General features: G+C 40.0%; 1 protein-coding gene across 2 annotated transcripts in view; it reads right to left on the bottom strand.

Moving 5' to 3' along the window:
- The window catches only part of PRKN (parkin RBR E3 ubiquitin protein ligase), an 896318-nt gene that overhangs the window by 689079 nt on the left and 183180 nt on the right, over positions 1–24059 (bottom strand). The window contains exon 1 of one of the 2 annotated variants that reach the window (XM_048487690.1): positions 23572–23612. The exons of the other annotated variant lie outside the window; for it this stretch is intronic. The gene's annotated coding sequence lies outside the window, so the exon portion shown is untranslated. Of the gene's footprint in view, positions 1–23571; positions 23613–24059 lie in introns of those variants that run through there. 2 annotated transcript variants of the gene reach the window in all.

Here is a 24059-nt window from a genome sequence, read left to right as displayed (position 1 = left end):
TTTAAACTATATATAGAATGAAGTCTGATTAAAATTCCAGTGTGATTGAGTAATTAGAGCATTTTAACTGTTCTTAGGCAATCTTGATTTAGCTACAAAAAACTACTGGGAGCTCTTGGGAAAATATTTCTCTCTGACTCAGGTCCATATCAAGCAGCCATGGCAGTATAGCATGTCTGGTTCTTCCCAAAATTCCTAATATGTTCAGTAAGAGGATAAAACTTTCAGTTGGGGTTTTGCTTCTGTCAAAATCAAAAAGCAAAGCACGAGAGTTGGCGAGCAGTCAAATAAATAAATTAATTAATCTGGCAAATACCTGCAAGTATGTGAAAGTTTTCTGAGAAATCTTTGGACTTCTCTTGAAACTCCATGTGTTCTGCCTGATGTGCAGCCCACAAATTCACTGCAGGCAATTATACCTGAAAGTGGTATTTAACTAAAGCACACATTTAATTAGATTTTTTAAAAATATGGGAATTAGAGCATGAAATTCCATAGAAGAAAAAAATGACATATACAGCAAAAGCAATTGACAACAGAGCAAGAGAGAAAGAGAGGAGATGCATTAATCAATAAGAAACATAACAGTTAATACACAGTGGCAGGACAAAGAAAAGTGAAAAATGTTAACTTGTATAGAACTATTTATACAGGAAGAAACTGCCAAAAATCCATAAACTCAGTCCCGTAGAAAGGATAAAATTCTAACTTTGTCAATATCTGCTTAGAACAGCCTCCTGATGCATTGTTTTGGAAACCATTCCCCATAATGAACAGAAATAAAAAGTCAGTTAAAATATACTGTTGCTACAGAGGGTTCTACAAAATCTTGAAATGAGCCTTAGTGAAAGAGCAGATAGTTTGCTCTGTTTAAATTTCACATAGTTTATTCAGTAACTGTCAAAGCAGAATAAACTATTATGAGTTAATGTGATACTACATGAAAGCATTCACATCCATCCGAACAACACTTCAAAAAAAGTGTAAAACCAATAAGCAGGACTATATGCAGGTATCCATCAACAGGTATTCCAATATATCTATCTGTGCTTTTTAGATATTGAAATGAAATGTTTTACAATTGGTTGGGGGGTTGGGAGAACAGCAATAATAATACTAATCTAGTAAGATTTCAGTGGCTTTGTCTAAAAATATTTCCAGCATCTGTCCATAACATAGTTTCATAATATTTTAATTAAAACTTAATTAAAATTAAAACAAAAAACTACAGAAGCTTGTGGTCAGCATGGCCTCTTTATCTACCTATCAGTTTGTATTGAACAGATGAAATATATTTACTTTTTGTAGAACATTGCCTGAAGTATCTCTGTTTACAACCTTTACACACTGTTGAAATCATTCTATTTGTAGTGAGCTAAACACTATATCACTCATCCTTGCTCCCAGAATTCTAAGTAGTAAAATCTCACATTGTTTACTGGATACTGCAGCTCTCAACAGTTACTGAAAATGTATATTAACATATTATTAGTCCATTACCCATGGAACAGTTACTTTCCCCCAAAAACATCCTCAAGGAACCTGTCCTCTGAGCAGTGGGATCATAGTGGGCTGTCCTTGCATTTCTCTGTTTACATGCAAGGAGGTGCCCCACACCCTGCAGGGCATTTGTCTGCAGAACCTCTGCTTCTCCAGGTTCTTTTAACTCCATCAACAGCCTTAAAGGCACAGAGGTGATATTTTCTCCCCCACTCCCTTCCCTTCCACACACACATGCACACACTCTCTCTAGGTATCTCAGCTGCCACGGCAAGAGAATAGAAGAGAGCGACTTGTTTTAAAACGTCTTGCCTGAAAAGTTTTAAAAGCCCTATCAGCCATTGGAGAGGACAGAAGCAGAACAAGGGAGGTGGGGTGGAGCCAAAAAGACTCCTGGTTATACTGTTCCTTGCAAAAGCCCTCTTTCTTGTTATTTTATATCGAAAGACTGATCTCTCGATCTCTCAATATGTGCACTTTACAGAAGCAGAATGGAGAAGTGGGAGAGGGGGAAGGCTCCAGATCACCTGGCAACTGAGGCTGTCCTGAGGCTGTGCTCATAGAAGAGAGTCTGAACACAGGTATTAGACAGAGAAAATGGTGTGTTCTTCTCCTTGCTTCCACTTTACATATGAGAGATTGAGGGAAGCAGGAAGGAGCTGAAAGCACAAAGAGGAGGTGAGGGAAAAGGCATGCAAAGCAATGTAAAAAAGTGGGAAGGTTGGTATACCACTCTTCGGGGGTAGAGCAGTATACTAAATAAGTAAGTAAGTAAGTAAATAAATAAATAAATAAATAAAGGGTGGAAAGAAGCTATCTGGGGTAAAGTTTCTAGTGGTGAAGCTGAGAAGAGAGTGGAAAGTGAAAAAATGTGGGGTTCCAGAAAATATGTCCATACAAGAAATCTTGCCGCAGCCAACACTGACCTCCACTACGCAAAGACTTTGTGAATAATTGGCCATTGATAATACTGAAGTAACATTACTTTATTCTATCCCTTCTTTTTATAGCTTTATATTTATAGAATCATCCATAAAAATCTTTCTTGCTCTATCATACTTCTTAGCTATTCAACAGTTCAGTGCCTGGCAAATAGTATATTATAAAGAAAAATTGACATAAAGCAGTGGAAAGAAAGGAATTAACATGTGAATCTTTACAACACTATCAATGTGAATCCTGTTTTTCAGTATAATGTTCTTCATATGTATTTCTCCACTGGGTATACTATGAGGGGAAAAGCAAATAGAGACTCTTTCCAGAGAAGTAGGGAAATGATTGCTGGAAAAGCTGTAAATAACTCACGTATCGCTCTTCACATTTGTGTGAAGGTTGTGTGAAGATTTTAAATGGAATAAGGTCCATTTGTTAAAAAAGAATAGCTTTAAGATCTGTCTCTTTTTACTCAATGCAGGTTCCTGTACTTTTTAAAAAAGCTGCATGTTGAAGGAATGGGTACTGATCAAAGAAGCAGCACAGTGAGAAAGAGTTAACTCCTCTCTTCCCCAGATCCGTGGCCCCAATGTATGCCAGGGGTCCCTGCAGATACTTTTTAAGGTCAAACAAAATGTGTGGAATTCCAGACACAGAACTATAATGTTGCATATATCTTGCACTCAGCGAGAAATTGAAACAATGCCAGCTGTACAGAGCATATTAGATAAATCAGAAATGCAATATGCCAGTTCTTATTTTTTGAAAATATTTTGGAAAGCCACAAAATCCTCAAGGAGCATTCAGCTTTTTACAATATATACTACTTCATATTTTGACGTCTGCTGCAGATTTAGAAACGTACTGAGTGTAATTTACAAGTATCTTTTTAATCGGCTAAGTACACTAGGTTGTCTTTCATTTTTATAGCTTTCACTGCTCAGTCTTAAAAAAACTGAACACTGAGAGCAATAAAAAATGGATACTGCCATTAATGAAATTGATTTCTTTTTGCTGAGTTTCTCTTCTTGTATTAGCTTAGTTCCTTAATATCTTCATTGACGTCTCAGGCCTTCCTGTCAAATATGCAGCTGAATGTTAACAAACAGCATTGAGAGATAAAATAATTGCATCATCCATTTTTGCCAGACCAAACATTAGCATTTTATTCGGGTTTTTATGTCTAACAAAAGTACACACAAACAAATGGAAATGAACCATTATTTGATACAGTATTTATAATTTCTAGAGAAATGTTTCTAAATTCTTACACAGTAAGTTTGGCAGACTTATGAACCATTTATGTGTACCAAAATGACAATAAACGTCATTGTCTTACTCCTAAGGAAAGCAGTTGAAGTTACAATCACAAAGGCCGTTTCTGCATGGCATCGATGGGGGTATGAACGGTCCCAGAAACAGCCGGGACGACGGCACCACGGAGCGCCGTCGCCCGGCCGACCCGGCTTGTCCCTGGCCCTCCGGCACATCGCCGAGGCCTGGAGACACGCCCCCCAGCCCTGTGCGCCTGCTTCAGCGTTGCAGGGCAGGGGGGCGTGTCCCCAGGCCTCGGCGACGCGCCGGAGGGCCGGAGACCAGGTAAGTGAAGGGTTGGAGTGGGGGGGGAGGGCGCCTTGGAGCCGCTGCCGTTCGCACAGCAGCGGCTCCAAGCCAGTGTTTCCCAACAACCTCGCTCCCCGAGCGAGGTTGGGAAATGCTGGCTTCGCGCCAGTCGGGCAGCGCGAGGGCGGCGCGGCTGCGATGCAGCTGCGCCCCCTGTGCAAATGGCTCCCTGGGGACGGCGTTTTTGCCGTCCCCAGGCCGCCATAAAACGCCCGTGCAGAAAGGGCCAAAGAGAAAGTGGCACAAGCATTACACAATCATTTAGGAACATACATTCAATTTATAATGGACAGGAGAAAAGAGGTAGGCAGGTAGCTGCCAACAGAATGTCCAAATAGTAATAGGGTGGCCACAATATTTTGTGGTGGAAGAAGTTAAAATGTCAGAGAAACCTGAGGGCCAATAAACAAAATATATACACAGGGCACATTTATTTCACCTCATTCAAGACTCTTTTGTGTTGTAGACAACTAGCTCTCAGCAATTCTTGTTTCCAGATGAAATTCAGAAACATATTGCTGCTTAGCATTTCTCATGCAATTATATGTGGTTCTTGAGAAAATAAGGTGGAATCAAGAACACATTTCCATTGTTTCAAATAGTGTTATCTAGAAGATGGTTTTGCATTTGATCATCAAATACATATTATGTGTGTGTGTGTGTGTGTGTAATTCTAAGATGGCAGATCTAAGCAAAAACATTGTTTATCTTTCACTAAGATAGTTATTTTTAATTTACAGTGATTTAATAGATAAAATTTAAAGAGATTGAGGCCACTTGCATAGTATTCTCACTTTCAGCAAACACTCTCATGAGTGGTTTTTTTTATACCCATGTGTTTCTCCTTCTTTGGCACTTTCAGTTCTGCGATTTCCTGCTCACAAAACACAACTTTTTCTTCCCTTTACAGGAAAAGCGAAAGAAAATCTAGTGCATAAATATTTCCTCAGGTTTTTTTTTCACTCCACCCTCCCCTGACCCACAGCATAGTTATTCCTCTTATTTTACCAGTCACAAACCTTCCATGTCACCTCTATTTTGGGATGGTGAGAAATTTTGGGGGGTTTCTCCAGTTTTGGGGTTAAAAAAAATTCACAGGAAGGGTCTATCAATAAAGTGGTGAAACTGACAAGGCTCAGGTAACAGAGATGACGGTTTTTCAGATAGCCCAATCTCAAGCCATGTATGGTTTTGAAGGAAAAAGCTTCTGTAATTGAGTCACATGCTCAAGATAGTTAGTCCTGACTAGCAGACCAGCTGCAGCATTCTGGACTAGCTGAAGTCCCTGAATGCTCTTCGAGTATATAAGGAATTTTTTTTTTTTGTATATGAAAGAAACGAGATTCTTTTTGATCATTATTAGGCTCACATAAACTGGATGTATTAATGTCTGAAAGTTTCTGGGCAAAACATAGAACTTCTGTGACAGACGAAATGCAAGATCATCCACCCAGACACTTAAGATATTCCTATCCAGCTTGTTAAGTGACTGCCGCACACCTCATCAAAATGACTACACTGCTATTCAGGCCCTAAAAATAACCTAGATGAGAACCAGGATCCATTATATACTTTCAACAACTTTGAGTATTCTAAAGGTCTTTTTTCTTCATGAAGGAAGACACTTTGTCCTTATGACTGACATTTTCATCAGCTCGAACATGGAATTTCAGTTGATCTGAAAAAGGGAAAAGCATTGTGGGGGCGGGAGTGGGAAGCAGGACAATCCCAGTACATTCTCTAATATCCAGAAGCTCCTACCTTATGGCATATTCAATCACCCAGAAAATTGAGAGACAGCATTTAGTTTACATTTGTATGCAGATATTAGCATAAATCCACTCTGGCTAAAATAATCGCCTTTTAGCTGGCTAAAAGTGTTATTTGAGAAATTGTTATTTGAGCTAAAAATATATTTGCTAGCCTACGCACAAGGTTGACAGCATTACGTTCTCTACAATTACAAATCTCTCTGCAACTTCCAAGCAATCAAACTGATGTCACAATGAAAGTTTATTTGTTGGTTGGTTGTTTTTTACTCCCCTCATCATATCTTCAGTGGCATCACTTTATGTTTTCCTGCACTGCAATATGCAAACATGATGCAACTGTGAAAAAAACACCCTGAAATAGGCTATCATTTTGTGTTCCTCTCAGACAGTCAGACGATTTGGTTCAGTAGCCAAGAAAAATGATTTTTGTTTGGTTGGCGTTGTTTCTGAATGCAGATGCATCTAATCACTTCATATCCATATAGAACATCTATTGGAGAGAAACGTTAATAGAGCAGACAGTCCCTTCTGCTTCTGCTGTAATGTTGAACAACATATCTTTATTGAGGCCCAGAATGAGACATGGGGTCATTTTTAAAAAGTCAAAAAATGTGTAAAGGAGAAGATCCCCCCCCCCCCGCTGAAATATAAAAACAAAAGGCACAATTCAGCCTGAAATGGAACATTTCATTTATTTATTTTGACTGGAGAAATTTAAGCACATGTTTAAGAACATTGGTCCATGTTGTTCAGCAATTTCTGCTTAACAGCCTCCATATAACTCCATGCAACATGGACGTAGGACATGAAGTCAACAGCCATCTCCACTTTGTCTTCAACAGTTGCTCTTCAAAGATATAATGTCTCTAAATGTGGAGGTTCTAGTAAGGTAGTGCAGCCAAAATCATGGCTTATTTTTTTTTCCAATTGTCAATAAGACCCTAAACTGTTTATTTTTGTCTGAATTGTACCATACAGCCATCTCAAATGTTTTGAACCGCTGCTACGTGCCTTTGCTTAATAATGCTATCCTCTCTTCCAGCTCCCATTAAAAAAGAAATCAATCAAGAGCATTAGGGATTTGAAGTCTGTCTTCATTAACTGCCTCCACTACTACTGCACTCTGGGTGTGTTCGTCTAGCATTATAACATCACATTTAGAACATTTCACTTTGGACAGCCACGCATGGAGAAACACAGTTGTTTCCTGTTCCTATTTCCCAATGTGGCAACAAGTGCATTCCAATAAAACAACAGTAGCAAATGTGCCCTCGCCTTTGACAAAAGGACAAGCCTTTGGGGAAGCCGATTTAATGCAGGACATTAAGTAAACTGATGCTGTCATTAGTGCAAATGTCAAGTTCATTACAGCAGATGTTTCAGCGGAAGATCGCTGCACATTAAAATCACAGAGCAAATGTGCAGTGCAGCCACCATTTTATTTAATGTCTGCTTCAGTGCCCCAAAGAGTCAATCAGAATCATCTCTTCTTGTAATTACCACATTGTTATGTAACAAAGCAAGTTATTTGGTTGAAACATTCATAACAAGACCCAGTTCCAGGCTACTGCTAATCATTTTTATCAGCTTTTGAAATGTAAAAATTCTTATCAACTACATAACCCAATTTTATTAGTAATACAGTTAAGAACCACAACAGAGTAACAACTTTCCACTGTGCTATCCACACTGCAACAGGAATCTTTTTGTATTGTCGAAGGCTTTCACGGCCGGAATCACTTGGGTGCTGTGTGGTTTCCGGGCTGTATGGCCGTGTTCTAGCAGCATTCTCTCCTGACGTTTCGCCTGCATCTGTGGCTGGCATCTATGCTGCTAGAACACGGCCATACAGCCCGGAAACCACACAGCACCCAAGGAATCTTTTTTTGTTGTTAGCTGTTATTAACTGAAGCAAATTCTAAACTCCCTTCAATCTTTTTTCCATGTCTAGCATTTTTATATTTGACATAAGCTGCTTTCCTCATGAATGCAAATCACAATTAATACATTAAGCACAGCAAATTTACCTGTGGAAAAATGAGTCTGTCACAGGTTTCTAAAACCGAAACTCCCTTATCCACAGCATTGCTACAAAGTTATTTACAGACCAATTGACATGTGCAGACTATTTTTATTTAAGAGCATACCTATGTAAGAGGACTGTTTTCAAAGTACAAGTTATAGAAGAAAATACTACCAAAAAGAGATAGCAGTAAACAAAAATATTGCACTTCATTTTTAAACAAAAAGAACAGATGACACATGACGAAATAACAACTGCTAGTGCACAGAATTATGGCCCTTTTTACTGATTATCCATTGATGACCTTGACCCAGATATCCCAGGCTAGCCTGATCTTGTCAGATCTGAGAAACTAAACAGGCTCAGGCCTGGTTAGTATGTGGATGGGAGACCACGAAGAAATTTTATGTTTGCTACGTTGCAGAGGCAGGCAATGGCAAATCATCTCTGAAGTGTCTTGCCTTAAAAATCCCACAGGGTCACCATCAAATTAGTCATGACTTGACAGTAAAAAAAATGATCTTTTTTCTGCAGATTTCCACTTGTGTAGAAACTTGACTCTAAACTCTTTTTTTAAAGAGTATTCTCCAAAACACAGAAAACAGAAAATGCGAGTGTGGTTGCTATCTACATTAGAGTAATAGTGCTTTTAAAGTAATTTGCCCCAAACACATTCATAGGTTTAATGGAATACAATAAAAATGTGCCACTTAATGTCTTTATACTAGAAAACGTGTTTGTGGTAGGTACTCTTATTATACAACCAGAAAGCAACCGAGCATATTTTGGCACAACCCTCTGAGTCAGGCAGCCATAGAACCAATCAGAACGTAAACAAGTATATGCCTACCCTTCCTATGAATGAGCTAAGAGGAAGAAGAGACCACGAAAAAGTCCCATAGGGATCAGGCATGCATACGGTGCCAGAATGTCAAATGCTACTTGAAATAGAAAAAGAAACTAGCGTTACTGAATAGACTAGAATATGATTGTAAGTAGCCCTTTTTAAGATTAGACTTAGACTTGCTTTTTCAAACACAGCTTAAAGTTTTCAGATCAACCTTTGAGGGTCTCTGTACTTTTCTGTTTGAGGATCTCTCCCGCTTTGCTTTGTTTGCTGAATTTTATACAAAACCAACCAAAGATGGTTCACCAGGAAATAATTGGAATAATTTCTGTTTTGAAACATTTCCTTCAGCTCCGTTTGATCACATGCTGTCATATTTGGTGTTGAAGAATGAAATAATCCCATATATTTTTGTGAATATTGTATCACACCTTCCTTCTCTCCAAAACAGCTCAAGAATGCCCACTAAAGAATATTCAGCAGCATCCACAAGAATAAAAATATTAACAAAAATCCACCCTAGAAAAACCAAGATCTTACTCTATACATGACAAATACACACTTCTGTCTGGCAGTGCACTCCTAAGAAGTATTACACTCTTTGAAGTCTATTGTAGTCAGTGAGCTTTGAAGGTAAGAACTCTGCTCAGGATGCTGCTGTGCAAATGTCAAACCCCAGATAGGAACAGCAGGACAAATCACCTGCTCTGATGTGACCAAGAACAGTGTCTTACATGCTTAATATTCAGATTTCAAAGTATGACAATACTGAATAATTTTTTAAAAAAGAAACTAAAAAAATGGTGTGCTTTTGTTGCTAGTCTCTATTTGCCAATCATGTAAATTAATGAAGATTTGCTGTAATGGATTTCATAATTGGTCATAATGGATTTCATAAAAATGCCTACAAAGACTCCAGAAATAATACTCTGTGGGATATATTAAGATGACGAGCCAGTTCAGCTCATGCTTTATCTGAAAGACTGTAAAATAGAAAAAGTGAAGTGAAAACTCAACTAAATAACTGGTAGAAATTTGAAATTAATTTGAAAACATCAGATCATATACTGATAATGAGAAAGAAACAAAATGAACAAAATAATTTAAATATAATTTTGTATGTTCCATTGAGAGCCAGAGTGGTGTAGTGGTTAAGAGCAGGTGCACTCTAATCTGGAGAAACTTGAACTGTGGAGGCTTATCTGGTGAACCAGATTAGCTTGTGCACTCCAACACATGTCAGCTGGGTGACCTTGGGCTAGTCACAGTTCTTTGGGGTTCTCTCAGCCCCACCCACCTCACAGGGGGTTTGTTGTGAGGGTGGGGGAGAAGAGAAAGGAGATTGTCAGCCCCTTTGAGTTTCCTTACAGGAGAGAAAGTAGGGATATAAATCCAAACTCTTCTTCTTCTGAATTGTGGAGCAATTGCAGCAGTATCAGCTGAGTCTGTTAGTTCACATATACGTAGGTCAAACGTTCATACTTCATACATCCTGAAATAATGAGATTTAGGGCAGTTTGTACGACTGGAGTATGCACCAGCAAGCCTTCAGTAATGTTGCCCTTGTATTTTACACTTAAATATTCTTATTAGCAGCTATACTGTCCAATTCGTTTATTTGTTCAGCACAGTGTGCATCATGCCCCCACAGAAGCCTTTGTTATTTTCTTATTAAGTCTAAGTTTCCCTATAGCTAGCATGGGTTTAGTCCTCTGTATAGTCTCCAAAAGGAGGGAATTTTAGTCAGCCCCTGTCCCTTTAAGAAGTTTCCCAAGAGGAAGTACCGTATATACTCGTGTATAAGTCGACCCGCATATAAGTCGAGGCACCTAATTTTACCACAAAAAACCTGGGAAAATGTATTGACTTGCGTCGAGGGTGGGAAATGCAGCAGCTACTGGTAAATTTCAAAAATAAAAATAGTTACCAATGAAATTACATTAATTGAGGCTTCAGTAGATTAAATGTTTTTGAATATTTATTTCAAAGAAAAACAGTTAACTAGCTCTGTAAGTGGAAAACAGGGTCAACAAGAACGATATGGTATCAACCATATGGTATTAAAAGTACAAAAACCTTAGATTTTTTGTAAGGAAGGGTTTTAAACAATGGATCTTAGAATAAAAACTGGAATGAAAATGCCTGTTCAATGTGACTCAAAACTACCCTGCTTTTTAAAAGAATAGTTCATTATTTTTAGTGTACATATTTTTTAAATTGCAAATGGCAGGTGTCATTTTAGAAGGAAAATTCACACAACCTGTCAGGGGAGGAATGTTTATGTTAGCAGTACCAACATTCCAGAGTATCTTTAGGAGACCCTCCTGATGATACCACCCAGGTTTGGTGAAGTTTGGTTCAGGGTGTCCAAAGTTATGAACCCTCAAAATGTAGCCCCATCTACTATTAGCTCCCATTGGAAACAATGGGGGAGGGGGCACCCCCTTTGGGGGTCCATAACTTTGGACCTCCTAAACCAAACATCACCAAACCTGGCTGGTATCAGCAAGAGATTATCCTGATGATACCACCCAGGTTTAGTGAAGTTTGGCTCAAGGGGGCCAAAGTTATGGACCCTCAAAATGTAGCCCCATTTACTATTAGCTCCCATTGGAAACAATGGGGGAGGGGGCACCCCTTTTGGAGGTCCATAACTTTGGACCCCCTGGACCAAACTTTACCAAACTTGGCTGGTATCATCAGGAGTGTCACCTGATAATACCCTGAAATTTTGGTGCCACTAGCCTAAAAACCACGCCCCCTGGCAGCTGACAAAGTAAAAAACCCTAAAATATATATTTTAATCCTCACTCGTGTATAAGTCGAGGGGGGCTTTTTGCAGCACAAAAATGTGCTGAAAAGTCGACTTATACTCAACTTTTATATGCATCCCTGTTGGATTAATACCGTATATACTCGACTATATATGGTACTAATCCAACAGGGATGCATATGAAACCAAATTGCAGAACTTACCAAATATCCCCAACTGACAAGTGTCTAAGTCTGAGGTTTTCTTTTGTACCCAAATGATACAAACCATGTGCCCTCCCTTTTGAATTAATATGTCACCGAGGGCCCAACCAGGGGGAGGCCTCTTGCAAAGGGCAAAGGGCATCCCTGATTCCTAAGTGTATCTTTGGTGTCTCTGTGACTCTAGTGCTATTGAGAAGCATCTTAACAGTTCATAACTGATGTAAATTAGGGGCAAATATTTGTGTATATTTTAAAGAATTTATTCTGCAGTTTTAGAATAATATAATTATTCTAGGAATAAACCCTGTAAGATAATAGATTCCAGCAAAACCTAGGTCAAGCCTAGAACAATCCTCTGCACGCTCTCCTTACAAGTGATCCAGTTTAGTTTTTCTTTTGAGGATGGAATGATTTTTTTTCATCTGAAGTTGAATTTCATTTTCTGTTTTAACTTCACAGTTTTCTTTGTGTTAATGACTGAGGCTACCTGATAGCTCAGTCTTGATTCCTTGATGATGATATTTTGTGACGGAAACAGGATATACAAGTTAATTGAAATCTTCATCTAGATGCAACTGTCAGCAAATTCAGCACAAATTGGGCTGCAACAGGTCCACTACTATAAGGCTAAATATTGCTTCCCTGGTCACTGTATGGTGATTTATATTTCTATAGAAATATACAAATAAAAAGCTTAACAGAAATTAATGGATAAAGGGGTTTAATGTACACATAGCTCATATTACAGACTTCTGCTAAATGGAGGTATTTGTGTTTCTATATTTAAATAAACATTGTTCCCTGAAATTGGGAGAAGCCAAATAAAAGAGCCATTATAGTGTACAGACAAAAAAGGCAGAAGAAATTTGAATTGAACATGTACAAAAAATTGAAAAACATGATTTGGATAAAGTTAAGCATTTTGTTCCCATTAATTTTGATGGGAAAGTTACACACATATTCTGAAATGTCCTGTTAAAGCAACAGGACGTTTTTGGCTAAATCTTGCCTTTAGCTAGGCCAGTGGTGGCGAACCTTTGGCACTCCAGATGTTATGGACTACAATTCCCATCAGCCCCTGTCAGCATGGCCATGCTGGCAGGGGCTGATAGGAATTGTAGTCCATAACATCTGGAGTGCCAAAGGTTCGCCACCACGCAGCTAGGCTGACCAGACGTCCCGCTTTTGGCGGGACAGTCCTGCCTTGAAACAACTTGTCCCGTGTCCCGCGGGTTTTTTCAAATGTCCTGGGTTTTGGAAGGCTGCCGCACTGCCTTCTGGGGCGCAAGGCAGTGCGGCAGCCACCCACGTGGCCGCAGGAGCGCACGGCCTTCTGGGGCACTGCCGTTTCCCGCCCTGTGACAGGGCAGGAAATGGGAGCGCACCAGAAGGCCGTGCGCTCCTGCGGCTGCGCATGTATGCCTGTCCCGGTTCGCCAAGGTGACCATCTGGTCACCTTACCTTTAGTGTTTCTGTAAAGACTATGTGTGTAGCCTTAACTGATAGTATTATAAGGGTCTCTTGGCGGCAGCAGAATTTGGCCATTTCTGTTTCTCTGAAATTTTGAGAGAAATCCTCACCCAAGTCTATTTGTAAGTTCCTCCACTGTTACTCACTGGGTCTTACTCACAGGAAAGTGTCCTTGCAATGCAGCCTTTCTGCATTAAGCCTTTTAATACTGGATTTTTCAGCCACTTATTCTGACACACACACACCCCCCAAGACTCTTGTTAGTGCTTTTTAGAAGACTGCAATTTTCTTTGATCTTTTAAATATTTTCATAGATTTTTACCTGTTTAGAAATATTTTTCCTCATGAAGGCTTAATTTCATTAAAAGTACTGTTGAAATACGATGTGCGGCAAAGCAGGCAATATTCTACTGGAAAGATTAAAAAAGTAAAAAGATTTTATTGTTACTGGACAGAAAGTGCAAGGGAAGCACCAAGAATATAAACTGGAAAAGAAGGGACAGGCATGTATTTTCTGCAGCATGAATATTAAAGTTGAAACAAGCATTTAAAAATTAATGTATTTGTATAGGCTCAAGGCAAAGGAAGCCGCCATTGGGAAATATTTTATATAATGTGAAGTTGGTTCAAATTATATATGTATAATTTGAACCAACTTTTATGTTCAAAAGTCATCCCTTTTGCGGTAGAATGTTTAATTAATTGAGCCAAGTGTTAACTTTTTGTGTAGATCACCAGCATTCTCTGGTTGGGATGTGGCAAAATATCTCCCTTGGACACTGACGTTTTGCAGATGTCAGCTGTCATGCACAGCAGAGATTTTGCTTCTTCCAGGGTGCAGTTCTTTCTTTTAAACTGTTCCCACACACCCCATCTACTCGTCTCCCTTCCACATTCTCTCATTCTAAGATTTCAAAACACCCTATTCTGTTCCCCAAGCAAAACTATTTCTGGTGCCCTGTGCCCAAACAGAACAGAGTGGGAGAGTCACAAGCAAGGTTTAACAGTTCAAATATAAGGTTTAATATGTAGAGGAATGGAGACCCTAACTAATCCCAGGGTCTGCCTAAAATAAAGTACTTGCTTGACTGGACAGTAAAAGCTGTAGACTTTTGTTCTTTCTTTGACTGCTTCTAGGAAAGTCCACTTCTTTAAGTTCTTTGAGTCTTTACCTGGCTACTAGTCTCTGTAAACCTCAACTTTATGCTCTATTTACACCTTTGACAGTGACAACATACTGCTGCCTCCTGACTCCCTAGGCACCATGTACTGAACTGAACTGACTGAACAAGGGGATTACTGAATTATTTATTTATTTATTTATTGTATTTGTATACCGCCCTCCCCGAAGGCTCAGGGCGGTTTCCAACAAAATAAAAATTTAAAACATCATATATATAAGTTAATTAAAAATACATAAAATATTAGACTAAAGATGGCTTCAGCTATTCTATTCCCCCTTTTATGAACCCACGGGAGGCCAGATGTTTGCTTTTTATTGCAGTTGATATCATCCCGGCTGGCCAAACGCCTGGCGGAACAGGTCCGTTTTAATAAAAAATACCGTATATACTCATGTATGAGTCGAGTTTTTCAGCACATTTTTGTGCTGAAAAAGCTCCCCTCAACTTATACACGAGTCAGGTGTATTTTAAAAAAATACTTTAGGATTTTTACTTTGTTGGCCGCCATAGGGTGCAGCTTTTAGGCTAGTGGCACCAAAATTTCAGGGTGTTATCAGGTGACACTCCTGATGATACCAGCCAAGTTTGGTAAAGTTTGGTTCAGGGGGTCCAACGTTATGGACCCCCAAAGGAGGTGCCCCCTCCCCCATTGTTTCCAATGGGAGCTAATAGTAAATGGGGCTACATTTTGAGGGTCCATAACTTTGGCCCCCTTGAGCCAAACTTCACTAAACCTGGGTGGTATCATCAGGATAATCTCTTGCTGATACCAGCCAGGTTTGGTGATGTTTGGTTTAGGAGGTCCAAAGTTATGGACCCCCAAAGGGGGTGCCCCCTCCCCCATTGTTTCCAATGGGAACTAATAGTAGATGGGGCTACATTTTGAGGGTTCATAACTTTGGACCCCCTGAACCAAACTTCATCAAACCAGGGAGGTATGATCAGAAGGGTCTCCTAAAGATGCTCTGAAATGTTGGTACTGCTAACATAAACATTCCTCCCCTGACAGGCACCCTCAAATTTTCCACAGATCCTCCCTTTAAATCATCCCCCCCCCATTCTGAGTGGATTTAAAGGGAGAATAAGGGCTCCCTAGATTTAAAAAATTGAAAGTATTGTCAAAGGCTTTCACAGACGGATTCAACTGATTGTTGTGGGTTTTCTGGGCTGTGTGGCCGTGGTCTGGTAGAATTTGTTTCTAACGTTTCACCTGCATCTGTGGCTGGCATCTTCAGAGGTGCATCACAGTGTATCACAGAGAGAAGTCTGTTATAAGAGAAGTCTGGACACAGTGTATAACAGACTTCTCTCTGTGATATACCTCTGAAGATGCCAGCCACAGATGCAGGTGAAACATTAGGAACAAGATCTACCAGACCACAGCCACACAGCCAGAAAACCCTTCCTTACAAAAAAGCTAAGGTTTTTGTACTTTTAAAGTTATTGTTGAGATCATATTGTTCTTCTTGACCCTCTTTTCCACTTACAGAGCTAGTTTACTGTTTTTCTTTGAAATATTCAAAAACATTTAATTTACTGATGCCTCAATTAATGTAATTTTATTAGTATCTATTTTTATTTTTGAAATTTACCAGTATCTGCTGCATTTCCCACCTAGACTTATATTCAAGTCAATACATTTTCCCAGTTTTTTAGTGGTAAAATTAGATGCCTTGACTTATATTCGGGTCGACTTATACTCGAGTATATATGGTATGTGCCACAATCTCAGCTTAGACCTGCAAATTTAACCTTTTTGTCATTTTTATTTTTATTTTATTGTGGCTCCTTCAAAAGACTGGAGTAGGGATAAAACATAAGAAGAGCCCTGCTGGATCAGACCAGTTGTCCTTCTAGTCCAGCATCCTGTCTGTCACAGTGGCCAACCAATTCCTCTAGAGTTCCAACAATAGGACACGGAGGACAAGATTTTCCCCAAAAGGTGTCTCCTGGCACACTCTCTCACTCCCTCGTTGGCATTTCCCAAGCCCCAGAGGGCTTGGAAAGTATTGGTGGTGAGTTTTCCCAGTATGCCATGGAGTTGTCTTTCTCTTCCTCCTCCAAAATCCACATGCCCTTGGAAAATGGTGGGGGAGCAGAGACTGAAAAGGTCAAATAACATTTCCTTGGCTCTTCCAAATACAATCTGGGGTTTTTAATTGGTAAATTAACACCCACCTCCAAGCCAATATGGCTGTTTTCAAGTGTGTGTGGGGGGGTGTGATTCAGGTTTACTGAATCACCATCCCTAGTGGCCATTATGCTGGCAAACTATTGCCGTGCAACATTCAGTTTCTTTACACACCAAGGTATTGACTTCCTCAGCCCCTCATTACAGTTCTGTAATTTTCTCCCAATGTTCTACTCTCTCTCTGATTCTGGTGGGTTTTTCGGGCTGTGTGGCCGTGGTCCGGTGGATCTTGCAGGTGAAACGTTAGGATCAAGATCCACCAGATCATGGCCACACAGCCTGGAAAACCCACCAGAACCAGTTGAACCCAGCCATGAAAGCCTTCGACAATACATTACTCTCTCTCTGTTCTCAGTCCTGATTTGTCCCAGGATCTGTCCTCACTGCTGTTCCTGCAGCCCTCTGCATGTCGTTGCCACTGTCGTCTCAAAGAGCTGCCTTCTAATTTTTCTAGACTCTCTTCAACCCCTGGCACCTTTACTTGACTGGATCATCCCATGAGTCTTGCCTCTTCTGCACTGCAGGGTGCCAGGTAAATTCTTTCCTCCGCATCTCCCAACTCCGTACTCCCACCTCTGCCTTCACCAGTTTCAAGCAAACTGGTCTGTGACTCTTGCATGTTACAAGAACTTCCTCCAGCAGTGACTATGTTTCGTTCTCAGCTCTACGATTTCACCACTAGCTCTACTGCCCCATGATCTTTCAAATCCTCTACATTCAATGTCTTTGCCTCAGGGTTCTCCTTCTGCTACAGGCTGGAACAGCAGCCATCTATTTGTCTCTCTCCTCCACCTCCATTCTCCTTGCCACCCTTTCTCCTCTTCCTCAATCTCTGCGTCTGCTCCCTCAAGGTGGCATCCACTTCCCTTGCCAATTTCTCTGTCAGCTTTTAAAGACTCCTCTGGCTTTAAAAAACCCCACTCAGTTCAGAGCCCACCCTATCACTGGATGCAGCATGCCACTTTGGGCTCCATTGTTTTTATAACCAACTGAGTTGAAGAGGCCTTCATCTGCCAGCTGAGCCCAGCAGGTCATTGGCCACAAGTTCCTTCAACAGCAGTTCCTCTCACATCAAGTCACTGCTGAAGCTGAGCATAGCTTCAGAAGCAGATTGTAATCAGCTATTCAACAGAGAAATACTAAAAAAAAAATACCACCAGGCATTCCCAAGATCTTCACAGTATCTTCACAGTTTCTTGAAGCCTAACCTCAGCATTCTCCCAGTTCAAACTTATGTATTTACTTTAAAGTGAGAGCAGAAGATGTTCAGCAACACAGATGGACTTGCATAGCCAGAACATGGAAAATTGGGCAGCAAGGTTGCCTGAGAAAGTTGTGCCATTTTGTACTCCTGCATTTTGTGACAATGAAGGTATCTTTTGGAGAAGGAGAAAGTGGATGCATTCCAAAGATTTACTTACTAAGAACAGCAAAACAGGCTAATTTACAAAGTAAAATACCTTTGGCAAAGTCATTAATCATGTTAATTTCAATTCATAGCAGATGGTCACACTGCCTCCTACTGTTTAAATCCTACAGTTTACAGATCAAAAAGCAAGTTATTGAATTAGAACACATGGATTCAGTCAGACCCTATTTATGTCACTCACATTAAAAGCAAAATGAAGATAAATCAACTTGGACAATTTCTGTCTAGAACATAAATTGTCCCCCTCCCTCCCAGGAGCGCCAAATTACAAGAGAGAGATAAGTCTCCAGGATAGGCTAATGATAATTCACAAATCCTCTTTCCCTTAGCATGATCTAGGGTTGCCAACCTGGAGGTAGAAATGGAGATTTTGTGCAATTTCATGTGATATCTGGATTATAGGCAGCAGCCCCCCTGGATGAAATAGCAGCTTCAGAGGGTGGCAAAGACACTGTGAAGTGAAGCCGAAGGGGGTTCAATTCCTGGTTACAATTTTCCTGTGTCGCGTGGGATACACATTCTGTCGCCAGCCTCCTTCCTCCCCCACTGGGCTCCCTGCCGACTCCTCCTTCAGCTCTCTCCAGTGGTGGGGGAGAGGGGGGGAGAAAGTGGCTTAGGTTCCCCCCACAAATCTTTTTAGGATTTCACTGTAGGATTTCTGGTGCCCCATAGATTCTCACTACTACATGAATCCACTGGATTACTTGCGGAGCCAAGTTAGTACTTGTTAGTTAGTACTTGGATGGGAGACCACCTAAGAAGTCCAAGGTGGCTATACATAGGTAGGCAATGGCAAATCACCTATGTTCTTTCTTGCTTTGAAAACCAGATCATTGTAAGAAGGCTGTGACATTAAGACACTTTCCACTACAAGAATTGCACTGGATTGAGCCTTGACACCATTTTGATATAGTCAAGACCTTTAGATGATAGTTCATCCATGTGATTGTAATAAATATGCAATAAATAACACATGCAATAAATATGCAGCAGTTATGCATCATTTTTAACTGAATTCAGATGTCTTTCAGCAGAGAAGTATTGCTTTTGGGGGAATACTCTATTTTCCCAGCAGTCAAAGCACAATATTAAATTTTAGGGAAAATACATTTTTTTCCTAACTCAGTACCTGAGAACAGTTGCCCACTGCAACAATGTCTGGTGTGCAGTACCATCTCCTTCTTCCCTACACTATTTTTTAACTTTTAAAAAGCTTTTTGCATGTGGAAGGTAGCGGGAAGAGATACAAAAGCTGTCCTATAGCGTAGGCCAATGATTTTGTGAATTTTTTTTAAGTTTGTTTTCTCTTTTCTGATATAGGGGATCATTATGTAATGTGGTTGTTCCCCAAACTACATTTTGATTCAACTATAATCCAATCTGGTTGTGACCTCTTGATTGTAGATCCCAACTGGAATTCTTAGTCAGATGCCATTCATTGGCAGCCACTAGTTAATGAGGCAACTCTTCCACAGTTCTTTTGCACCACAATTAGTGACTTTCTCCAATTCTCATGTTTTTCCTGGAAAAAATTATCTCAAAATATGATTTTACCAAATAGGCATTGAGTGGCCTGCTATCACTTTACTTCCCACACTAACCCTCTGATCTTCCATCTATCTATCTTCATTTACCAGTATAGAGACTACATTAACATAACAGAGATATGTGAATTGGATATGGGGCCACCCTGCAATGGCAGGATGTTACAAAGATGACAAGATACACCAGCAGATGAAATGCCTGGAGACAAAGGGAAGATTTTAAATTCATCATTCCTGTTGTTTCATCTTGAAAATTCCATTCTCAATCTCACTTCCCCATTGTGCAAACTGTGAAAATCACCAAGCTCTTAACCTGCTCCAAAAAGGCTAATGTCACTCCATGTAGGAAAAATGGATCCAGTCCCCCTAGAATATCACCCTTCTCAACCAGCATTATCTCTGTCTTATCTAGTTTAGTTTTAGTTTGTTTTACCTTAACCACTTTACCACAGCCTCAAAATGTCAGTTCATAACCAACACAGATCCATCTGGAGGTTTGGATAATGAACTATAGAGATGGGTTCCATCTGCATATTGATGACACCCAACCCCAAAGCTCTGCACAATCTCATTCAACAGCCTCATATATATTTATTAAAAAGCAGGTTAGCACCACTGTTAACTATGATTAACTGACTAGAATTCCATTTCAATGCTCATTTGAAAATAGCTTCAAGCTCTGGTTAAGATGAATTCTTGGTTGACCTTAATTGCATGCTTGGATGTGGGGTACATCATGGGAAGCATTATCTAAAAACATAGTCTCTGGAAATCCTGGTTAAGATACAACTATGCTTAGCATCAACGTGGCATTTTTGTTTTGGCTGCAATATAATCCACAATAGAAAGAAACTCTTTCCAGAAAAACATATTGGAAAGGTTCTCTACATATTCATGAGCAGAGAGGGTCATCTTAAGAAATAAGTTTTATACTCTTGTCCCTACGGTGCATTGAAGGCAACTGGCAGCTTCGCATTTCTCCATAGCCAAGAATAAAAATAAACAAACTTCAGACTTCTTGGATTCTGCGTTCTGAAGCAGTGTCTACAACTTGACTTCATCATAAGGCCAACTCTTGTTGGAAATTTCATGCCAGTTCCCCCTGCTGTCTCATAGCTTGGGAAAACATGAGTGGGCAAGAACAGATGCAGAGAAGCCTTGTAAGGGTTCTTAAAAGAGAAGCCAAGTACTTGTCTAAGAATGTTGGTATTCTGTTTCCCTAAGGCTCTCTATTTCTTACCTGCCAAAACATTCCCAGCTCGCTGTTTTTCTCCTGCCTGGACTCAACCCTCTAGCCAAGAGTTAACATATGCAACCCTATTATTTATTTTTTAGGTATACTGTTTATTTTGCTGCCAGTGCATCCACATTTGATCAAAAGTCTCTTCTCTCTTCACTTTCTGTGTCATTCAATTTCTGATTTATCTAACTAACCCTATTTTTCATAAACAGGGTATAAGGGATGTTGGCAACGTTACTACAGAAATGAAAAACATATATCCTAAAATGGCAAGCCACATTTCTGACCAGAGGAGGCTCCCCATGTGGTATCCTCCTCCATCTGGTTCTCCTTGCCTTTTTTTTTTTTTTTTTGTGCCATGGAGACACTACTTTGGGGGGCAGGGGCAAAGTTAAGGAAAATTATATTCCCTAAACGCATTCCCTTCCAGACTATCACAAAACAACCTATACTGAGAACCTATACTTCCTCCCTATATTGTCCACACAAAATAAGGGGCAGGACATTTGGGACGTGTCTGTATTTGCCACATATACAGTATCAGCATTTCCACCACATTCTGTTTTCCTCCATCCACATCCCCCCTCCTTCCTAAACAAAGGGATTATTTACAGTTTGGATATTTATATCCCACTTCCTCCCTCAGGGACCCAAATCACAGCATCCCCCCGCATTTAGTGACTGAGCAAATACCTTCTGGGTTAGTCAGCAAGAAGAAAAAATAGTTATTCTCGAAAAATCAGAAAATTTTATTCAATTGACAAGGGCAGGCAGAACTAGTTTGTTCTGTTTTTCCCAGCAACAAATTATTTTACGTTTTATATAAAGTAACTGGATTTTGACCAACAGATAATTTGAATAGCACAAGGCCTTGCAGGTCTGGCACTGATTTTATGGGGAAATTTTCATGATTTTTTTTTTTGGGGGGGGGGACGCAAAAGAAGAAGACTTTGGATTTATACCCCCTTTCTCTCCTGTAAGGAAACTCAAAGGGGCTTACAATCTCCTTTCCCTTCTCTTCCCCCCTCCTCACAACAAACATCCTGTGAGGTGGGTGGGGCCGAGAGAGCTCCAAAAAGCTGTGACTGGCCCAAGGTCACCCAGCTGGCATGTGTTGGAGTGCACAGGCTAATCTAGTTCCCCAGATAAGCCTCCACAGCTCAATAAGCCTCCCCTTTTATATTTCCTATTTCATGCTATCCCCTATTTTATTTATTTATATCTTTAGAACTGGAGTGCAGTTCACAGAACTGCTTCTGTTCTACCAAGGAATAGCCCAGCACAGTAATTATAATGCTTTGATGTCAAAGCAGGGAGCAAAGAAAATGGACACAAGAAAACTTCTGAAATGGTAACAGAGACTTGCAAGTCTCTCTGGCACCAAAACACCTTTCTCAGCATATGTTTGAAAATAAATGTACAATATACTCTCTATAGATAGATGCAGCAGTAGAGAAGGCAGTCACATCTTTGAAAGCCACCCACAAACAAGGTGAGGAGGCACTTGACACACAATGAGCAGAAGGAGATGCACTGGAGAATGACAACAGCAATTTGAATTTCTATAGTTTCTTTTGTGTGCCTAAACTCCCTAAAGCTTTTTACAAAAAGATAAACATCATACCAGGCTAGGAGAAGTGATGGGATGTCAATACAGTAGCGCCTCTTGGCAACTAGACATAGCAGCCATTCAGTGAATAGCAATACCCCCACACAGCTGTAAACATGACCGCCAATTAATCTGAACTGGTTTGAAAACAGAATGTGTTTGCCTGGGGGTTATCTTTTCTTTCAAGTTAACTAGGTGGCTGTGAAATGCACTTCATTCTTTAATGTTGTTGCCACACAGTAAACACACACAGTATCTCTAGATTCTCTTCCTGCAGACTCTCCTCAGAATTTTACATTTTTGAGAAGCTTTTAACCTCTTCATTCTCATATCCAACCACAAACCCAAATGAGACTGATTTAGTCCAAAATCAAATAACTGCATTTGACCACATTCAGATCTTTGTCCCCTCTCCTTCTTTTGAAAGCTGTCCTCGCTGTCACATTTAGACTGTAAGCTTCTCAGGGGGAAGATTTATTTAGGAAACTCTGTGAAGGTACAACCATGATCAATTACACCACCCTCAGCTCTGTGGAAGAAGAGGGGATATAAATGAATGAATAAAGTACAATGTACATGGATGGTGTTAAATAAACAGTCCTTCTCCTCCTCCAGGTGGTGACTGGAGATCTTCTGCTATATTATAATTATATTATATTACGTATTAGCAGCTATAACAACTGATCTCCAGGCTACACAGATCAGTTCTCTAGGAGAAAATGGCTGCTTTGGAAGGTGGACTCCATAGCACTATACCTCACTGAAGTCCCTCCCCTCTCCAAACCCCACCCTCCTCAAAATCTCCAGGTATTTCCCAACCCAGAGCTGACAACCCTACCTCTAACCCTAGGTCAGAAGGCAAACAGTTTCTAGATTTTTAGATTTCTGGTACAGCATATATTGCTTAAATCAGAAGCTGCTGCCAACTGAACATGGTCCATGGAACATTAGAAAATGATGAGGGTATTAGTGAAGGCACCAACAGTGATCAGACACAAAAGACCAAAGAATTATCTTATATCTACAAGCTATTTTCCCCTTCAGTGTAATAATATCTTACTACAGCCTTGCAAATTAGACCAGCATCACTAGCTGTATGGAGGACTATGGTTTAGGGATCGAGGGCTTGTCTTAGGCTACCATATTCCCAATTTAACTTCACAACAGTAAAGAGATAAAATTTAGCTATGAGCGCAGCAAAAAAAAAATTAAATTGCATCTTATTCTCACCAAGCCAGGTTTCTGGTATACAAGTATCTTGTTATTCTGGCACCTCTGGCTTCTGTGATCAGGCCTTCAAACATTACAATACATCAGCACATGTACACACCTAGACACTAGCACACAACCAGCAAGAGCAGCCTTACAAGTATCCTCCAGGGGTCACAATTGGGTTAAAAATTCTATACAACATGATGACTGAGCAGCCTGATTTAGAGCAATTTATTCATATCCTTCTTCATTAAGATTCAAATGGAATAAGTAATGTAGAAATTGAACAGATACACAAAATGTGCATAGCTTGCTCCTGTAGTCAGTAAACATTTATTCACTAAGCACCGATTTCTCCTTCTCTCTGCCCCCTTGTCATATTCTTTCTTTCTCCCCATCCTTTCTGCTTGCTGTTTTAATGCATAATTAAGAAGGTCAGAATTAATGAAGCAGTGTGGAGTAAAGTTCAAGGAATCCCCAGGCGCTATTTATTCTATTAGATCTCA

This window comes from Sphaerodactylus townsendi, linkage group LG01, assembly GCF_021028975.2.
Source record: "Sphaerodactylus townsendi isolate TG3544 linkage group LG01, MPM_Stown_v2.3, whole genome shotgun sequence".
Classification (NCBI taxonomy): domain Eukaryota; kingdom Metazoa; phylum Chordata; class Lepidosauria; order Squamata; family Sphaerodactylidae; genus Sphaerodactylus; species Sphaerodactylus townsendi.
The sequence above is the reverse complement of the archived record's forward strand: the minus strand, read 5'-3'. Positions and strand labels throughout refer to the sequence as shown.